This window comes from Canis aureus, chromosome 3, assembly GCF_053574225.1.
Source record: "Canis aureus isolate CA01 chromosome 3, VMU_Caureus_v.1.0, whole genome shotgun sequence".
In the NCBI taxonomy this organism is placed as follows: Eukaryota; Metazoa; Chordata; class Mammalia; order Carnivora; family Canidae; genus Canis; species Canis aureus.
Window position 1 is genome coordinate 72,230,160 of NC_135613.1, and position 20,907 is coordinate 72,251,066.

Genomic DNA, 20,907 nt, shown 5'->3' on the forward strand with positions numbered 1-20,907 from the left:
AGGGTCATTTAACCTCTCTACATCTCTGATGTCCCCTTCACCCTGAGATGGTTCATTGCCTCCTTCATCCATTCTATGAACAATGATATGAGCACCTGATACGTTCCAGCACTTCACCAGGGACTGGAATTGGAGAGGGTGCAGCTTTCCAGATGGACACTGGAGACTAAATACCATAAGGCGCTGGAGGTCCTTCCTGGAGCTTTCAACAGCCAGGGGGCCCAGGGGCCCAGGCCCATCCAGGGGAAGAGCCCTCCTCTGGGTCCTTCCCCAGCTGGGTGATGGCATGAAGACAGGGCTTCCCCACCCTGGCTGCCAGGTTGTGTGGATGTGTGACTTTCCCCAAAGATGGCTCAAGCAGTTGGGGAAGGCTTTGCATCTGCACAGCCCTGACCTCCCTGCATCCCCCAAAGCCCAGAGGAACGTTCCTGTCCAGAAGGAAGCAGGCGGTTGGGGGCCAAGGGGAATAGAATGATTGAAGTTTGCAGAGAAAGAGGTTTCACCCTGGCCAGTCTAGCACTGTTGCTGTGGCCCTCTGGGGTGTCCTACCTGCCCCATGCCCCGTCCCTGCCCCATCCTCCCTCCCTCCCTGGCCCCCTGGCCACATCTCTTTTACTGTTCTCCCCTGGCAACCCCAGCTCCAGTCACCCTCACTCGCATTCATGTCTCTCTCCCATTCCCCTCTCCCTGGCTCTCTTACTCTCTGGCTTCCCCTGCTCCATTGGTCTCTTCCACCAGTGCCTCCTCCTCTCCATCCACAGTCTCTAACTCAGGCTCTCAGTCTCTGCCTCTGCCTCCTTGTCCTCCCTTTCCTCCCTCTTTCAAATCAAATCAACAAGTTTTTTTTTTTTAAGATTTTATTTATTTATTCATGAGAGACACACACACACAGAGAGAAAGAGAGAGAGAGAGAGGCAAAGACACAGGCAGAGGGAGAAGCAGGCTCCATGCAGGAAGCCCGATGTGGGACTCGATCCCGGGGCTCCAGGATCACACCCAGAGCCAAAAGCAGACGCTCAACTGCTGAGCCCCCAGGTGACCCAATATCAACAAGTATTTATTGAATCTGACCCTCTTGCTCTCTCCCCTCCCCTGACCCTCCCTCTCCTTGGCCTCCCCTCCCACCCCCCTGTCTGCTGCCCTGTGGTCCATTCCACTCACCCAGGAGCCACCTGCAGGAGGCTGTCAGCGGCAGGGCCCGGGGGATGAGGAACTAAGCGTGTCCCTCACACACACACTGAAGACCAAGCCAGCGTCCCCACTCTCCCCCAGCTCCTCCTCCCTGCAGGCAGCCCAGGGAGCCTACATTATTTAGAGAAATTATTTAGCATTCTGCTTCTGTCATTCCTTGCCATGGCGCCAGGCCGTGATATGTGATAAAAATATCAACGTTAAATCGACTCTGACAACTGCTGTTTACTTGCAGTGTCACTAGAGCCTAGAGCCGGGGGCAGAGTCGACAGCTCCTGCAGGACCTGAGGCGCCAGCAGCAGCAACAGCAGCTCCAAAGACTCTCCAGCTCCCCAGACAGGCAGGCCCGGCTGGGAGAAAGACCAGGAAGGACGGCTGTGAGAGGGGTAGCCCCTGGGACGGGCTGCTGCCCACACACTGTGCAGCAACCGCCCACCACCACCCCCAGTCTTTCCCACTCTGCCCAGCTTCCCACCCTGGTGAGTATTCATTTCACCAGCAGCAGAAAAATCCCAATAAAAACCCAATTGAGTCTTTACAACATGCACGGCACTATGTGAGCAGTAAATCACAAGACATCTTCAAGTTTCACATCAGTTCTGGTGGATGGAAGTTGCACCCCGGTACCAGATGTTACCACTGAGGCTGGGAGATGTCACGTAGCTTTCCTGAGGGCACACAGCTAACAAGCATGGAGCCTGGGTTAGTTGGGACCTGGGTCCCTCTGACGCAAGCTCAGGGCATCACAACATAACGTGTTCCATGTGCAGCGATTGGTGTGCAGCGATCGGTGTGCAGCGATCGGAATCCAGGGTGGGGCACTAACCAAGATATGACTATCCTCTGAAAGCCAATGAGGATGGATCCCTCTCCCTAGCATGTGACCACCGGCTTGGTATGGACTAATTCAACCTACCTGGATGGAGGTGGGAGCGTAGACCACCCGACCTGTCTTGAGGATGCTGGATAAGAGGTGGTTAGACTTTTGCACCTTCCCTATTCTTCCCCCTTGCATCACTCCCAAGCAAGGATCCACAGGCACCTGGAGAAGAGAGACAGCATAGAATTTCAGGGAGTGAGAGGCATAACACCAAGGAGAGCAGAGGGAAGGAAGGAACCCAGGCCAGAGAGAGCTCTGTGCTCGCCGGACACTCACATGACCAACATCACTCTCACGGGTCTCTCTTCTTGGGAGCAGAAGCCACATCTCCTTCTTTTGAACTAGCAAAAGGCTACGCACATAATGCACCTGGTCATTATGTGGGATGTTTCCTGGTCAGATTTTCTCTACTAAGGGCATAGCGTGGAGGGTGGTAACAGCCTCTGTAGGCATCCCAAGAATGATCGACCCAGGATAGGGTCCCACCTGCCCCTTGTAAAAAGACTTAGGGGCTCCAGACAGCACAGAGTCAGCATGATGAAGGGGTCGCCAACCAAGCTAGTGGGTGTGGGCAGCTTTTATGGAGACACAAAGTCCAAAGTGAAGGAGGTGACAGTCTTGCCTGTCTCTGGAAGGAAAGCCCTCCCTGGGACTAGGGTTTAGTGGTGAGTGCTTTAGAGAGATTTAGACAGAGCAGGGTGGCCAGGATACAGATGGGCTTCAAATGGTGATGGAAGAGAGGTATTGAAAGAATTGGGTTGTGTTTAGCCTATATAAGACTCACAAGGACAAAGGATCCAGCTGTTAGAGAATGGACTGGACCATTTGGCTAAAGTGTGGAATTCATTCTGTTGTTGGAAACCATAGGAAAAAAGAAGATTTAGGCCCCAGGTGATGTCCCAGAAGGGAGGGCTGACAAATTTGTCATACAGCAGTGTTCATACCATGACTCACTGAGAAACCGATCATATCAGTACCACCCACTGTGGGAAAGGGACGGATGAGGTTGCCCAAAGCCATCGGTAACCGCGATGGGATTCTGACCACCCGCACAGTGGCCCTGTGGTGGAGAACTCACAAAACGTGCTGATGGAAATACACTGGAAAAGCTCTGCTATAGGAGTACTGAGCTTCCTGTCCCTGGAGGTATGCAAGGAAAGATTGGCTGAGGCCCTGGGGGAGGAGCGGTGCTGCAGAAAGGGTTTGAGTATTAGAAGCAACTAAAAGCAACTCCAAGCCTTTCAGCTCAGAGCTTCCTGGTTTCTAGGCCTCCAGGAGGACCAGAGGGGAGAGGCACAGCTGTTCCACGCACATGCACAGGCCCAGAGCAGGGTCCGTCAAAGTCTTCCTTTGATCCTTGGAGAGCGGAGGATTTCTACATTAGCCAGCCCCTCACAATGATGACCTGGGGCAGTCACTCGCCGTGCTGGGGGAGACCCAGGTGACCCTAGGGTACGACAATCCCATTAGCCTCCCACCCCTGTGTGGGATAAGGCCTCCAGATGGACTAATGAAAATCACCCAAATTGAGTTCAATTGAGCAGAAGAAAGGAGGATGGATCCCATTAATTATCCCTAGGCCGACCCTCATGCATCATCCCAAACACAGAGCAGTGCCACTTCAGACAGACAATAGCAATTAGTGATGTGGAACTTTGATGTTGTCAAAATAAAGATCCATGCTCTGCTCACAGAGCGTGAGATGACAAGATGGCCCCAGGTTGGCCCCGCAAGACTGTCTCAGCATGTCTGGTGGAAGGGCATGGACTGCGAAGCCAGACAGAACTGGGCTTCTTCGCTTACTAGCTGTGTGACCTTGAACCAGCGACTTGGCTTCTCTGAGCTCTACCCCCTCAGCCACAAAACAGGTTGTATAGAGCCCACTTGATAGGCTCAGTAAAGAGAATTTCATGAGATGGTTTGTGGCACCGTCCTGTCCTGGACACTCTGTGTGACCTTGGGAAAGTCACTGCTTTTATGAAGCTCCGGTGACTCCCTCTGTGAGATGAGGGGTCCATAGACTGCTAAGGTTCTTCAAACTTCAAAGTCCTGCTCTCTGTGGTTTAGGAACTCACAGCCGAGTCTGGGGCTGGCCAAGAAAACCCATCAGTCCCTGCAACCTGATGTTTGTCTCCCTCCCTCAACTCTAAACTCACTCCCTTAGGCCCAGGATCCCCAGCCTGCCTCCCCTCCCAGCCCCTACCCCTAAGCAAACCCAGATCCCAACTCTCCAGACGTCCATCAATGTCGCAAGACCTGGAAGTCACTAACTTTTGTTTTCTTTTTTTTTTTTTTTAATTTCAGAATTTGGTATTTATTGCAGTCCTATTTAGTGTACCACTGAGTCACTAACTTTTGATTTATGAAGCACTTTGTTGTCGCCAGCCAGGTGCCCTCCACCTCTGCCCCGCACAAAAGACAGCCCACTCCTTGGAAGATAAAAAGTCACTAATTGTTTCCCTCTCCACTCAGGTATTGATTAGGAGAGTACGAGGCTATTGGTGTTTTATCGACAGGCAGCTGTGTCTCTTGCCTGGGGCAGGTGGCCTTTAATAGCACAGAGAAAAAGAGGAAAAACTCTGCTGTGTCAGAGAGTCAGAGGCTGGGAAGGGCAGGTGAGGTGGGGGCCCGGGCAGCTGGACGATCTGGGTTATAGTCCTGCATTTCTGGGACAGGGTCTCAAGGGCCACAGCCAGCATATGAGGGGAGGCCAGTGGATCCACACACCACCCCAAGCTGGACACTCTTAGCGGACCCCATACCTTGCGTGCTGGACATGGTCCATTTCCTCCCCTAGTCCTAGAGCCTTCTTCCTGCTTCGAATGACCTGGGAGGCCCACCTCCATGGACCATTTCCCTCCAAACACACTCATTCTCTGACTGCCCTTTGCATTCATTAGAAGAAACAGTGGCAAGGGGCCAGAGGGTAGGAGGAAAAAGCCATTGGGCTATTTACTCCCAGCTCCCTCCACAGCAGGCTCTATCTAAGGCCCAGCTCCTACAGCTGGTGGTCCCACTGGGACCCTGACCCGGCCCACTCCTCGGTCCAGACTAGTCAGAGACCCTGTCCTCAGCTTTAAGCTGTGTGAGGACTGCAAGGGTATAACAGGCAGCAGACTATATCAGGCTCCCAAGAGAGGACAAGTGACAAACAGGGTCACTGGGCAGAGAGAGGAGCCAATGCCCACCTACTTTACAGAGTCAAGGATCTCTCGTCTGCTCCCCATCTCCAACCCAATTGTGTCCTCAACCCGCCCCTTCTTTCTGCCATGCAGTAAATCTTAAGTGAGTCCAATCTGCACTGCAGGCACCGCACTAGATACTAAATTATAAAAATAAATTAGATGCAGTCCCTGCCCCCAAGGGGCTCACAGTTGGTGGGAGTCAGCTGTGCATATAGAACTAGGGACACAGAGTCCTAAAGGTGATGTGAGAAGGGTCATCACAGGGCCCAGTGGGCATTGTCTGCCTCTTTCTGAGAACTGGACACTAGATGGAGTATCTCCTATTCAATCCATCAATACCTCTGGAGACAAACTTTCCCTGTTAGGGAATCTGGACCTCTGTGGAAGTTGGAGAATGACCTGGATGATATACCTGAGCCCTCCCGCAGCTATAACCCTAGGAGTCCCAGCCCAGCGTACAGAACCTTCCAAGGCGCTTGACCTTTCCCTTGACTTTCTTCCCACTGAGCAGTAAGGATGATGACCTGTAGCTTCACCATTTCTCCCAGAGGGTCACTGGCTTAAAGGAAGAGGCAGGGAGCAGGGCCCCAAAGAATTTCCCATGGCTCCCTCCCAGACTGCCTCCCTCCAGCTACCAGATGGGGCAGGTATTGGCTCAGGAGTCCCAAATCACTGATTCCCCTCACAAGGATGGGATTCATTCCAGAGCATTCATTCCCGGAATGTATTCCATCAAGGAAGGGGCCTGTTTGAGAGATCACTGCAGCTCAGAGAGGAATTTACAGGATTAATCTTTAATACTTGCCAGCATCAGTAATTTGGTTATTAAAAGAAGAAATAATAAAATAACAAGCCCACGCCATACCATTGGATGAGGGTCCCTCCTTCCAAACACACACACACACACACACACACACACACACACACACACACTAGCTGTCCCAGAGAAACCTATGGTGGCTGCAAGGAGCACCAGGACCTCTGATCTCAAAGTGGGGCTGGTGGGGGTGAGAGAAGGGGAAAATCTTTCTTTAGGCTTCAAAGACTATTTATAACAGATGGACAACACTAAATCAAACAATTCTACAGCCTCAATACAGAATCTGGGGAGGATGGTGTTTCCCAGTGCTACTGACAATAAATATTAAGTAAGTTAAAAGTGGGGATCCCTGGGTGGCTCAGCGGTTTAGTGACTGCCTTCGGCCCAGGGTGTGATCCTGGAGTCCTGGGATCAAGTCCTGAGTCAGGATCCCGGCATGGAGCCTGCTTCTCCCTCTGCCTGTGTCTCTGCCTTTCTCTCTCTCTCTCTCTCTCTCTCTATGTCTATCATGAATAAATAAATAAAATCTTTAAAAAAAATAAGTTAAAAGTCACCCAAAATGATAAAAAATTGAATTGAATGTTGTCATGTAGATACATTTGAATATAATCAGATTATAAATTGTACTCCAAAGACTTGAAAACCTACAGTGTGCCACCACTAAGAGACCTCACTACTGGCAGAAGAGGTTAAAGGAAGATTGTTCTCACATTCCATAAACATTTATTAGGAAGCTACCATGGGCCAAGCACTGTGTCAGACACAGAGATATAGACATGAGCAGGAGACCAGCCATGCTCTCTGCCTACTTATGGGCTAGAGGAAGAAGATACTGGATTTGGTCAGCAAGTATGATGGGCTGACCCAGGCAAAGGCAGAGCGCTAGGGAAGGACAGAGGAGGGACAGTGCCTCTGCTGGGAGGAATCAGAGAGGAGTTAATGGACAAGGTGACCACCAAGATGGGTCATAAAGGGAGGTGCTTATCAGACGGAGAAGGGATAAATGTATTCTAGGTAGAGGAAACAGCATATGCAAAGGTACAGAGGTGTGAGCAAGGATGGTGTGTCCCAAGAGCAGCAAATAATTGCCGGGACTAAAGCACAGAGTGTGAGGGACACTGACAGGAGTGAAGGCTAGAAAAGTGAGTTGAAGCTTCATCCTGAAGGACTTTGAATGCCAGACAGGGAGGTCTAGATGATATCCAATAGCAGCAAGCGCCAAGCCAATTAGGCATTAAACAAAAATATGGTAAGTTAGCTGTGTTTTAGAAAGATCTTTGGGGAGAACAAAACCTGATGCCCCAAAGACTATGGGGTCCTGGAGGCAATGAGGTCCAAGGAATCCTCAGAGAGGGGCTCCCCACCACCAGGCAAAGGTAGGGCAGATGCCTTCCTTCAAAGAGGAATGCTCATGAGACAAGCCCCCTAAGGAAATGGGGTCACAATTTCAGGGGTCCCCAATGGAAACCCCCACCCTCCATTTTTATCAGTGGTACACTTCAGGTAGGGTTGATGGGCAAGCATAGCCTCATCATGGAGGGTTCGAGCTCTTGGAATAGCTTGGCTGGTGCAGAGCCTGGCCCTCCCCCCAGGAGGGACCATGGTGGAGAAGACCTCCAGGGAGCAGCCAGGGCCCAGGACAAGCCTGCAAATCTCCAAATCAGTTTTGTCTTGAGAAAAGGTCAGGTCATGAAAGGCCTCAAGAAGCTCATGAGACACAGAACAGGTGGAGGGTCCTTCATCACTTGCAAATAAGATACAAGTTGCACGTTGATAAACATAGTTCTCAAGAATCAAGGCAGCTTTCCAGCAAGGGTGGAGCAAAGAGGCCAGTAACTTCTCTTTCCAAAATCTGGGGCAAAATAGGCAGACACAGAACAACCATTCGGGGGCTCTGAAAATCAACCCAAGGCAAAACAACAAATTGAGAAGCTTTTGCTCATGAAAAACTGAACTCTGGGTCAGAAAAGTTGGAGTCTGTCCTGGGATTGCTGGCGTCCCCACCCCCAGCTGTGGTTCTTCCTAGGCAGGGCTGACCATTGAAAACGAGAACTTTCCTTGGGGAGAGGCCTGATTGGGAATGGAAGGTAAGGAACCCACGTCTGGGAGTCGGCAGGACAAACACCTGCTCAGTAGGGAAGGAAATGGTGTAAGACCCATGGCTCTGCTGGACCAAAGTGGCAGTCCCAACTGGGGTAAGAAACAGAGCAGCAGGTCAGCCAGAAATGGAACAGGGAGTTCCCGGAGCTGAGCTTGTGGACAGTGCTCAGTAATAAGAACTGTGGAACCACTATGGCTGGCCTCCTTCATGTCTTCTTCTGCTTCTTTTTATTTATTCATGAGAGACCCACAGAGAGAGACAGAGACACAGGCAGAGGGAGAAGCAGGCTCCCTGCCGGGAGCCCGATGCAGGACTTGATCCCAGGACCCCAGGATTACGACCTGAGTCAAAGGTAGACACTCAAACACTGAGCCACTCAGGTGCCCCCTTTGTGTCTTCTTTTATGTGAGTCAGAGGACCTGGGTGTTTAGCCTTTCTGGGGTTCAATTTCCTTCTTTAAAATAGGAGACATAAAAAAAATAAATAAATAAAAAATAAAAAATAAAAATAAAATAGGAGACATCATGTCTACCTCACTAGAGAGGTAGTGAGGTGAGGATAATGATATAATAAGGATAAATGTTAATAACACTATTATTTTTTAAAGATTTATTTATTTATTTTAGAAAGAGAGCAGGAGCGAGAGGGGCAGAGAGAGAGAAAATCTCAAGCAGACTCCCCACTGAGTGCAGAGCCTTATGTGGGGGCTGAGGCCCTGACCTGAGCCGAAATCAAGAGTCAGAGGCTCAGCCAACTGCATCAACCAGGTACCTCAATAACACTAATCATTAATAATTAATACCAATAATCATGTTGTTTAGCATTGATAATATGATCATTGACAATAAGAATAAATATCATTTATATTATAAATAACACTGTGAAGGTGACAGGAGCAGGGAGGGCTGGAAAGAGCAGTTGGGGAAAGGGAACAGGGGGAACCCAGGGCTCCCCGAAGACTGCAAGGGCTGGACTAGGAAGGCTGAGGTGGGAGAGCACTGGAGGCAGGGGAGGCTTGGAGAGTGGGACCGGGCCCCCCTGCAGGACTCAGTGGTGAGGGGAGGGGCTGGAGGAAAGTGTGACTGGAGGCAGGATGGGAACCCAGGGCTGGGTCCTACGAGGTTTGATGCCTCGGCTGCTGGGCAAACAACAGAGTCCTCAGGCCCAGCCTGTCGCCTGAACGCTCCAAATTAAATAACTGCAACTCCCCTTTTATTTCCTCTCTGACAGCAACTTATTGCAAAGGCTGCTGCTTCTGACATTCTAATATTCAGAGTCACATCCTGTGGGATAAACCCATCGCTGTTGTCTGAGCCAATGATTTGTGCCAGGAGAGGAGGGAGCAGGGAGGGGCAGGGAGAAGCGGGGGCCTAGGGCTGCTGGCAGCAAAGAGGGAGAAGGATGAGTGTGCAGGTTCGCACACAGGTTCTGCTAGACCAGCCGGAGTCCCCCCTCCAACAGGTATCAAACCCTGGAATAGACTGGGCTGTCTGATTGACCCTCCTCTATCCACCTGTACATTTAATAAATGCTTTAAGTATCCACCACGAGGCATCTGTCCCAGGCACTGTGAGGGCCCCAGACCCCACCCCTTCAGGCAGCCCACGGGATGACCAGCAGTTAGAGTTGAGTGCTTTGGAGATACACAAGACTGGGTTCCCATTCTCAATCTGCAGCTTACCAGCAGGGTAGCTATAGGCAATGTTCCCACATCAAACCCTGTAAAGTCAGAATAACCATGTGGCCTACCTCCTAGTGTCATCCAGATTATTTTTTTTAAAGATTTTATTTATTTATTCATCATAGACATAGCGGGAGAGAGAGGCAGAGACACAGGCAGAGGGAGAAGCAGGCTCCATGCCGGGAGCCCGACGCGGGACTTGATCCCAGGACTCCAGGATTGCGCCCTGGGCCAAAGTCAGGCACTAAATCGCTGAGCCACCCAGGGATCCCCTTATCCCTTTTTTTTTTTTCATCCAGAAGATTAAATGAGAGAATGCAGCATAAGCACTGATCACCCCCCAGGGCCTGGTGCAGAGTAAATAATGCCCATGGTGGTTGTGAAAGTGACACACGGTGTAGGACAAGATACTGCTAAAAGAGAGGAGCTGGGGGGTAAAAAAAGAAAGAAAGAAAGAAAGAAAGAAAGAAAGAAAGAAAGAAAGAAAGAAAGAAAGAAAGAGAGAGAGAAAGAGAGAAAGAGAGAAAGAGAGAAAGAGAGAAAGAGAGAAAGAGAGAAAGAGAGAAAGAGAGAGAAAGAGAGAGAAAGAAAGAAAGAAAGAAAGAAAGAAAGAAAGAAAGAAAGAAAGAAAGAAAGAAAGAGAAGCTGCAGCACCTGGGTGGCTCAGTGGTTGAGCATCTGCCTTCAGTTCAGGTCATGATCCCGGGGTCCTGGGATCGAGTTCCACATCGGGCTCCCCACAGGGAACCTGCTTCTCCCTCTCCCTGTGTGTGTCTCTGCCTCTCCCTCTGTGTCTCTCATGAATGAATGAATAAATAAATAAATAAAATCTTTAAAAAAATAAAAAAAGAGAGGGGCCAACAGGGTGCTGTGGCCTAAATCATTTGGGGAGTGCTTGCTCCTAAATCATGAAGTTCTGGTCAGTTAGGAGCTCCCCACGGTCCCCAAAGCTCTCCAGGCAGCTGGCTGTATAATGGGATGCTTCATGGAGTTCTCTGTCCACACCAGCCGAGCACCAGACAGCCAAGCACATACAGGATGGAAGCAAACAGGTCAGTTGACCACACTAATGGGGGTGGGCCACTCCTAGGGGACTGAGTGAAGCCAAGGTGGTCCTAAGCTGGGGGGTAAAGGGAGGAGGCTCAGTGGAATGAGTAACCAAGCAAGGACCGATGAATAGGTGGTCTGAGGAGTGCGGGGTTGGGGGGACACTGCTGCTGGCAGCCTGCGGCTGGCTGCTCTTGGTGGTGGGGATGAGAGATGCTGGTTCCATCGAAGGATGGGCAACATAGAAACTTGAGGGGATGAGGGGAGCGGGGATGGAAGGAGAGACGCAAGCCAAGAGGCTGGGGAATAGGCAGCAGAGGGTCCTGTAGACATACCTCATGCTCCAAGTGAGGATTTGTGGGATGTGCGAACAGAACACAGATTTGGGTCAGCCTTCCCAATTAGCCTTGGAAGGGGAAAAAAACAGTCTCCACAGGCCTGAAAGGAAGAACAGGAACAAGGAAGAAAGAAGCTCTGCGAATACCCCAAAGAGCTGCCGAGGACTGCTCTGGCCTTTAAAACGCAGGGAGTATGGTAATCTAATAAACATAGCAACAAAGCGTTTGTCACCAAGCTAATTTTATTAGAACAGATCTCAAATGGCTAATTTCCTTTTACTAATGAGCAAATTAGTTGAATCTCTGATCTGCTTTTAAGGCACTTATACTAATAAAACATGAACGACAGTGAAATTCGTTGTGCGGTGTAGTGACACTCGCACTTGGGCTGAAGGGAATCTCCAGGCAGGCAGGCTTGCTCTCACGTGGCATTGCCCCCTGTCCAGTGTGCGCAGGCCAGCTCAGAGCCCAGCCCCACCCAAAGGAGGGGGGGTATCCGGCTATCTGCTCCCTGCCTCCCCAACCTCCTGGCCTTGGTGTGTCATATGTATAGAGAACGTCCTGAGACACTCCCAGCCCTCTGGTGGGTGATCCAGGGTGGCTCCTACCAAAGCTGAAAAACTTTCTGCCAAACCATCTGTCCCAAGGCCAGAGCTGGGGCTCTTGACTCCAGCTCTTCAAGTCAGGTACACAGAAGCCGGGGGAAGGGGAGGCACAAGTCCAGGCTTCTTCCTGAGGCAAAGGGGCTTTGGCTGGGCTCTGACTGGGGCCAGGATTTGCAGCGAGCAGCCATGGCACGCCTGGGAGGGCACAGCACAGAGGAGGACCTGGGGGAGAGGAAGGCCCCCTGGCAATGAGCCCAGGGATGCTGCCTCCTACCTAAAGCATGGGGTGAAAGGGTGGGCATAGGCCAACTGCTCTGAGCTGAGAAGAGGGTCCCCCACATGCTTTGGTGACATGCTTGCTGGTGGCAGAGAGAGAAGGCCTGGGAAAGATGCTCCTACAGCAAGACTTGGGACAAGGGCTATCAGGTGGGTCACCTGACAAATACAGGACAGCCACCTGTTTCAACCACGCTTTGCACAGAAGTGGGGGAAATCCTAGGAATGAGATCCAGGACCAGGCAGGGTCCCTGGCCCAACCCATGCCCTGGTAGTTAACTTTATGCCAAAAAGGCTTAAGAAAGCTGGGGCACCGGGGCGGTGGGCAGCACCTGACAAGCTGCCCCAACAGGGAGTCTGACTGAAAGGCCTCCAAAATGCCAACAAAAGGACGAGAACTGCCTCCAGCTTGAAGCCCAGCTCAGTCACATACATTTGGATCCCAACTCACCAGTTAATTATGGTGGCATAATTCTGCCAGCCGAGTTTTGGAAACTGCTGACCCTTCTGGGCCGTGCAGAAAGTGTAGGACAGTATTGAGTTGGTGGAGAAAACAAGGGGCAGGGGACTCCCAGGTCACACACTTGGACGCCCACATAACTGAACTGCTTAATGAAGTGTGCAGCCTGAAGAAAAGAGGGGCATCTCATCACAGAGCAACCAAGGATCCAGCAGCCCTGCAGATCCTTAATCCCCGCTGGGGACACCCATGCATTGTCCAGCACCTGCTGGAGTCACGTGTACTACAACCACCCTCTTGGTTAATCTGGCCCTCCTCTAAATGTTCCCCCCAAAGTTTCCCATCCTACAATCTTTGTCTTAGGAAGGGTGCCTTGCATACAGTCTAAATCCAGCTCCACAAACCACCTCTGCAAAGTCCCCAAGTAGCTTTTCTGAGTAGGAGGTTTGAGGCTGAGAGACAATAGGGACAGTACCATGGGTTAGACTTGTGACAGGCCAAGAGTTTGCAACACAATCCACAGACAAGCTCTCGGGGCTGCTTGCCTCTGTGAGTCCGTAGCTCTGACCTACAGCAGAAGCCACAGCCACGGCCCTCATCAGGGCTCTTGGCATCTCTCCCCGTGCCAGGCCACCCCCCACCTGTCCATACCCCTCCCTCTGCCTGCACGGTTCCCCAGGGCCACCGCTCTGATGTGCTCTGGCTCATTCATTATTCAGACATTTCCTCAGTTCAGAGGCCCAGGGGCCAGAGGGTTGGCAGTCTGTGTGCTCTTGCATCTCCAGGTTGCATAGAGAATGCAGATGTGCCAGGCTGGGCTCAGGAGGTGGACAAAGCTCGGTCCTGGGTCTGGGGATGCCCTCGCGCTTTACGCTGTAGGACCCCATTCTCTCATGGCTGTCCCCTGGGGTTACCTTATGAGGGACCTTCACCTCCCACAATCAGAAGGACCCGGGATTTAACCCAGGTGCAGGCTCTTTACAAGCTACAAGTGGTGAGACTTGACTATTCTATATCAGCACTAGAGTCACCTAATCGTGAGCTTTGGGCTGAAGATAGCACAAAAGCCCGGGCAAGCCCCTGGGCAGAAGGACAGCGAGCCCTCCTGAAGTGGTGCCAAGATACGTGCCAAGTCTAAAGCCCTCGGTGTTGCACTGACCCCTGCTTTGGCAGGCGGTGGACTGGGAGGGCAGAGGTCTCTCTCACCCTGTATCATGGGGCTTGGGCCGTGTATTCTGAAAGGTGACAGTGCTCTACTCTTCCCTCTCCGGCTGCACGGTCCTCTTTTCTCACATTTCCCTCTCAGGGTGCACCAACCAGCAGTTTAGTCTTCAGTTACTTGAATAAATGCAAGGGTTGAAGGAAGAGAGAGAGATACAGGGTCGATTGTCTAGTCCTGAATATTTCTTATCCCTTTGCCTATCCTGGGTCCATCTCCCCCACAGCTTTGACCCACCACCCTCCACACCCCCCAGGATCAAAACTGGTATCTTCAAAAAAAAAAAAAAAAAAACTGGTAGCTTCTATATACATCTGTATTTCCCTGAGTCTAGTGTTGGATCCCTAGACTGGCCAAAGGAGAGGGAGCCAGCAATGCCCCCTCACTGGCAGGGGAGTATTAATGGGAGGCCCCCCCATTGCCTCAGACAGAGAATGAAGGAGGAGGGGGGCACCCGGCAGGGGTGGTTTTCTCTCTCCTTCCCCTGTGCCTGGCTCTACAGGATCACGCCTGGAGGATCAGGTGGTAAAGTAGGTCTTGGTCTTTTCCCTCCACAAAGCCCCATTTCAGAAACAACCAAGGGGACCTCAAAGGAGAAGTCTCCCAGTGAGATGGCTGAAGGCAGAGAGGGAGGGAAAACAGGAAGCTGGGGAGAGCTGCCTCTCGTGGGCTCCAAAGTATAGCTTTCTTCATAGAAATCTGAGGATCCCTGTTGAGCACCCAGAAAGTTAGGCAGGTAAGGGAACAGACAAGCTCTCAAAGGCATGGCTATTTCATTGACTCCTACAACCAGGTTGCTTTTTAAAACCCAGCCCCTAGGCCTGCATTCCTTCCTTGCACTCCCTGCATAGTTCCTGGGGAAAGGACCAGCTCCCTCTCCCTTCCTGGGGAGAGGACCAGCCTTAGCATGGAGGATGGGATGAGAGTTCTAGACTCTGGCCAGAAGCCAGCCCATCTGAGGCTTTGTGCAGGGCCTCGAGGTCTGGAGCCTTCCACGGAGCAGGCGCTAGACACCTTCACCTGGGCTTTCCCACCGACCCCAGTCTCCAAGCCCCAAGGATACAAAGTCTAATAATGTACTTTATCCAGAAGTAAGATGATTAGCTTCACCCAGTCTGGCCCCATTTTCCAGGCCTAACTACCCTCACTCATGCTGTTCCCCACCAGGAACGCTCTCCTTCTATCTCCAGCCCTCTTCTCCTTTTCAAATCCTCTTTGGCTTTAAACATGGGCTACAGTTCCACATCGTCCAACAGGCCCTTTCTTTCTGCTCCAACTCCTGTTGATCCATCCCTCCTATCAGCCCAAAACCCATACTTGGCACTTGACCATATACAACTTGGCAAGTCATCCAATACCCTTCTTATACCTTTCTCTCTCAACTTTCATGTATATCTTTCATATATACCTTGTCTCCCCAGCTAGGCTTACAGATGAGAGCCAGATCTTTCTCTTCTCTTCATTTTCCCAGTGCACACCCTGCACTCCTTCTTCACATGGCCAGGCTTCTAGTTGAGCTCCCTGCGCTACCACTGCAATCACCTGATTATTGCTCAGATACATCCTCTGCAACTCTGCTAAGTTAATCTTTCTAAAGCACCACTCTGACCATGACATCCACAGCTCAAAAACCCTCAAAGGTCTCCTGCTGATGATTAAGTGAAGCCCAAAATCTTCTGCTTTGCATTCAAGATCCTCCATGATTGGCTCAAGCTCCCCCAAGGTTCCTCTGTCATCGCTTTTCTATATCTCCTCCATGCTTCAATTAAACCTGATACTTTGGCAGTTCCCAAATACTTGGTGCCCTGCCCATGCCATTGTGATCATCTGGAACACCCTTACCCCCACTGCCGTTTGTTGAATTCCTACTCATTGTTCAGGGTCATGCTCAAATGCCAACTGCCAAGAGGAGGCTGGTCTGAGCCTCTGAGCCCAGGCAGCTCTTGGAACCTCCTTTGGGGTTTTTAATCAGGGTCTGCCTCTCATTAAAGAGCATCCCTGAGCATTTGTCTATCCTCCTCCATAAGAGTAGAGGGGTGGTGAGGGGACAAGGACCGTCCTGCATCTTTGCAACCCAATGAAAGGAGGTCACTGGGCAGCCCCAGTGGCGCAGCAGTTTAGCGCTGCCTGCAGCCTGGGGTGTGATCCTGGAGGCCCAGGATCGAGTCCCACATCGGGCTCCTTGCATGGAACCTGCTTCTCCCTCTGCCTGTGTCTCTCTGTGTGTGTCTCTCATGAATAAATAAATAAAATATTTAAAAAAAAAAAAAGAAAGGAGGTCACCAAGACTTTCCTGCTTTCTCACATTTCCAAATCTTTTCTTAAAGAGAATCCAAGACTCTAGGTAAGGATTTAGATACTATGAAAAGTACACCACCACCAGGTGTAGGATGAATGTCCTCCTGACTATGGTCAGTGGGAGGGGTGCCTTTCATTTGCTGGCTCCAAAATCCAACCCAAGAAGGACCTCAGAGCAGACCAACAACTGGCCATAGAAGAAAGGTCACCCATCTAGCCTTTAAGCACTCTGTGGATCCTGTCCATAGTACTCCAGGTTTGGGAGAGATGTGGGATTCACAGGCCTGTCTACCAGCATCCTCTGGGCTCTAGAACTGAGAGACTCTAAGAGAAGGGGGTGCAGAGACTATACCAGCCACCAATTGGACTGCTCAGGGCCATATGTTCTAAATGAGAATTTCCCAAGCCTGGGAGGCCATAGACAGCAAGATCCATGAGACCCTTACTAATCCTCTGCTGTCCTCCTGCCAAGTGTTGGTTAGCCCTTCATATCATTAATGACCCACCCTACACACACACACAGACACACACACACACACACACACACATACCACACACATACACTCAATAACAAGATTGTAGACAGTGCACCCAACCTGAAATCAGCCAGATGACCATAAAGAAAACATGGAACAGTCAAGAACACCAAACCAGGTGTCCAAAGGCCTAGGCAAGGGAGAGCTACCTCACCAAAGCTCAGTTTCTTCATCTAGAATGTATACAACATCAATAGTATTGATGATAGTATTGATTGTAGGCTCCCTGCAAAGCACTACGCATTCATCCTCTCACCTGCCAACAATGGGCTGGGCCTGCCTGGACACTGGGGTCTCTGAGCTGCAGCCCCTGTAATGCACTAACAGCACTATCTCAACCCAGGTTCCTTTATCTGTACAATGAGAGGCACTGAACTTATTCCCTGTGATCTCTTCCCGCCCTCACATCCTGTGTATTCCCGACTGCCTAGAGTCCCAACCTGCCTTAAGGGTGGTTTGAGAACCACATGAAAGACCGTGGAGGGGAATAATGCCCTGGAGAGCATAAGGAATGACCCTTGGTGGCCATAACAGGAGCAAAGAGAAAAAGACTTCCCTGGGCTCAGCCTCCAGGGAGACATCACAGAGCCCTGGTTGGTTGGGCCAGCCTTCTCCTCAGGGCCTGGGGCCACCTGTACTCTCTCTGATCAGAGCAGGTTTGTAGTTGTTTCCATGTGGGTTGGAAATGGTGGGCTTTTTGTAGTTTAGAGCTTAAGATATTCAGACCCCTCCCTCTGTTCTTTGTCTTATTAAAGTTTCCCTCACTCAGCTTATGTAATACCCTAAAATCAATTGCTTATTTTACTGTCTGTTTAGAAATGAAAGTGGGACTTAGTGGGGGAGCCCGCAAGCCAGGAGGCAGCCCCAGGCTGAGCCAGAGGCACTGGGAGGGAGAAGGCCCAGGCAGCTGGCTTCTAAGCTCAGCTGTAAAGGAGCTGAGTGCTTGGGGTCTCCAAGGGCCTCGAGGCTGGAAAAGCCCCCAGGGCTGAACTCTCAGTTGACAAGGCCACTCCCTCCCCCCTCTGTTCTCCCTTGCTCCCAAACAGGGCCTGGAGCATCAAGCTCTCTTGAGGTCACAGCTCAACCAATGGAATGGAGCTAGATCATCCAGTTCCAGCAGCAGCTGGGCTTTAAAAGAAGGCAATTCAAACTCATGTGCAGGCTGCTCACACACTCCAGAACCAGCATTCCATGATGCCTGGGCTCCAAAAAGGCTCTGTGGCTAGGTATGGTCAGGCTAGATATCCAAGAGGAGAGACTTCCCTAGAAAATTCCAAAAAGAAGCAAATAGAAAAAGCCCTGGAGATAGTAAAAAGATCAGCAGTTGTCAGAGGTTACGACGGAGGGAGGAATAGTTGGAGCACAGGGGATTTTTAGGGCAATGAAATTACTGTGTGATACTGTAATGACAGATAAGTGACATTAAATACATTTGTCAAAACCCACAGAATGTACAAAGTCAAGAGTGTATCCTAGTGTGAACTATGAACTTTCATTAATAATGATGTATCAATATTGCTTCATCACCTGTAATCAATCTGCCACACTCATGCAAGACAGTAATAACATAACTGTGAGGGGAAGGGCAGAAGGGATATATGGGAAGTCTCTGTATTTTCAACTCAATCTTTCTGTAAACCTAAAACTGCTCTAAAAAATTTAAGTTTATTAATAAAAAAATAAATAATAGCCAAACTGGAAACAACCCAAAGCAGGTGAATGTAGTGCGTGCATACCATGAAACACCACTCAACAATCAAAGGAATGAATGATGATAGACACACATGCACAAGCATGTGCACACACACACACACACAAGCACACAGCCCTCGGTTCCCGGGATGGAACCACTGACCTGCTGTATGGCCTCAGGTGATCACTGCAGTGTCTGGGTCCCAGTGTGGCCCCATGTGGACCTTCTCTCTCAAACCTCCCTCACTCCCTCACTCTTGACTAAGACAGCAAGGATGAAATAAAGCTAAATTTGATCCCTCTCTTATCCCCAAGAAGGAATAAGGTCTCCACTGCCCCTGGCTCCTTGGCAGCCCTATTGGCTTCTCCCTCCTGCCAAGCATGTAGGGTTTCTCCTCTGGAGGGACTGAGCTTGGCTCAGCTCTGCAGGACCCTGGGCTCGTACACCAGCAGTAGCAGTCACCTTCCCTGTCCCTCAAAGCTCCAGCCTCTCTCCTTACCTTTCCCTTCCATCCCTGCTCTCCTTCTGCTCTCCTGACTTATCCATACATCACCAGGAATGCAATACCCTTAAAAGAAATTTGCTCTGAACTAACAGAGTCAGGCCTCATTGTCCCCAATATCACCAAGCAATTTCTGAGCTAGGAGGGTGTTGAATTGGAGCAGGAAGATGGGCAATTGGTCAGGGTTAACTGATACAGTGGGGAGTGGGGGTTGAGAGCTCTAGAGAGGTATGAGAAAGGACTCAGCTGGGAATCAGTAAAGAAGGACACTGGGTCTCTAGAGGTACAAGCCTAGATGACACCCTAATATTGCTATCTGACCTAACTCATCATGCTCAACTATGGACCCCCCCCCCCGGAATGTAACTTCTTTACCAACTGACACAATCTCCTTTAAATAATGCCAATCTGCCCTAATAGCTCGACCCTCTTTACTACAAGTTTCAACAGCAGGAATTCCAGCCACAGAGAGTTTGAGCACCTCCAGAACCCAGAGAGCATTGGCCAGTCTCTGCCTGCCTAAGGAGCTACAGTGCCCTTCAAGGATGGGTCCCCAGATCCCTCCTTTAGGAAGACCCTTAACTCAACTCTGAGAGAATTACTTGCCCCTGACCTGCACTATGACACTTGGCTCTTGTGCAAAGTTAGCCCCCCTCACATTCATTTAGCTCCTAGATACATAATACAAACACAGCATTAACATATAAACTCTGCAAGTTAACGACATAATGCTATTATAAATTACTTTCATGAGCAGGGACCATATTTATTTATCTTTCTATTTTTGAGTCCTGCATACTGTTTCAGACCCATAGCAGTAGGGACGTTATCCATGTTTATGTGAACAGAAAACTCTGGTGGCTGTACAATTCTAGAAACAGAATTGTTGATTGACTGGCACCAATTATCTAAAGGGATAGCAAAAAAAACTCTTAAGAGAAAGATGCATTTCCATAGTCCCAGAACACATAGAGCTCCTGAGCACTTGAAATGTGGCCAGTATGATTGAGAAACTGAACTTCACATTGCAATTAATCTTAATAGTCACAAATAGCTGATGGCCACCAAATTGGACAATGCAGTTCTAGAAAGAGATGTCTCTGGAGATAAGTCTCATAAGTGAAATGAACATGGAAGTTCTCACTGAGAACTTGGTGTCATATGATGCATGGTGCAGTAATAAAAAGCGTGCACTCCAGGCGCCTGGGTGGCTCAGGGGTTGAGCGTTTGCCTTTGACTCAAGCTGTGTTCCCAGGGTCCTAGGATCAAGTCCTGCATCGGGATCCCTATAGGGAGCCTGCTTCTCCCTCTGCCTATGTCTCTGTCTCTCTCTCCATGTCTCTGTGTCTCTCATGAATGAATAAATAAAATCTTAAAAAAAAAAGTGTGCACTCTGGAGCAACACTGTCTTGGGTTCGAATCCCCATCTCACACTACTAGCTAGTTATTTAATTCTCTGCACTTCTGTTCCTCATCTGAATAACAAGAGTAACACTTACCATGTAGGATTGCTATGAGGGTCAGATGAGTTAATACAGTTAAAAAGTTTCTCCCATATAGTGAGTATTCAGTAAATATTGTTGCAATTACTGGCACATGGTAGGAATTAAAAACAGTTGCTGATCTGAATGTGCATCTACAAAAATATTTGGTTATATTTATTGACCACTTACCAAACGTCAAGCACTGTGCTAAGAACTTGACAGTAACACTGAGAGCAAAGTATGATTATCAACATATTAAAGGTGAGAAACTGAGGCTAATGGAGGTTAATGAGTGCCCAGCTTCCAACAGACACTGTGCCTGATTCCAGAATCCCTATTCAGTCTGTTTCCGCATCTATAAAATGAGCATTAGAATAGTATCTACAGACAAGTTTGGCAAGTAGATAAATAAGATAATGCATGTGGCTTGTGCTTTGGATAATGCAATGATTTCCAACCAGGGACAATTTGCCCCCCAGGAAACATTTGGCAATGTCTGGAGACATTTGGGTCGTCATGACTGGGAGAGAGGATTTGCTACTGGTATCTAGTGGGAAGAGATCAGGGTGCTGCTAAATACCTCACAGTGCA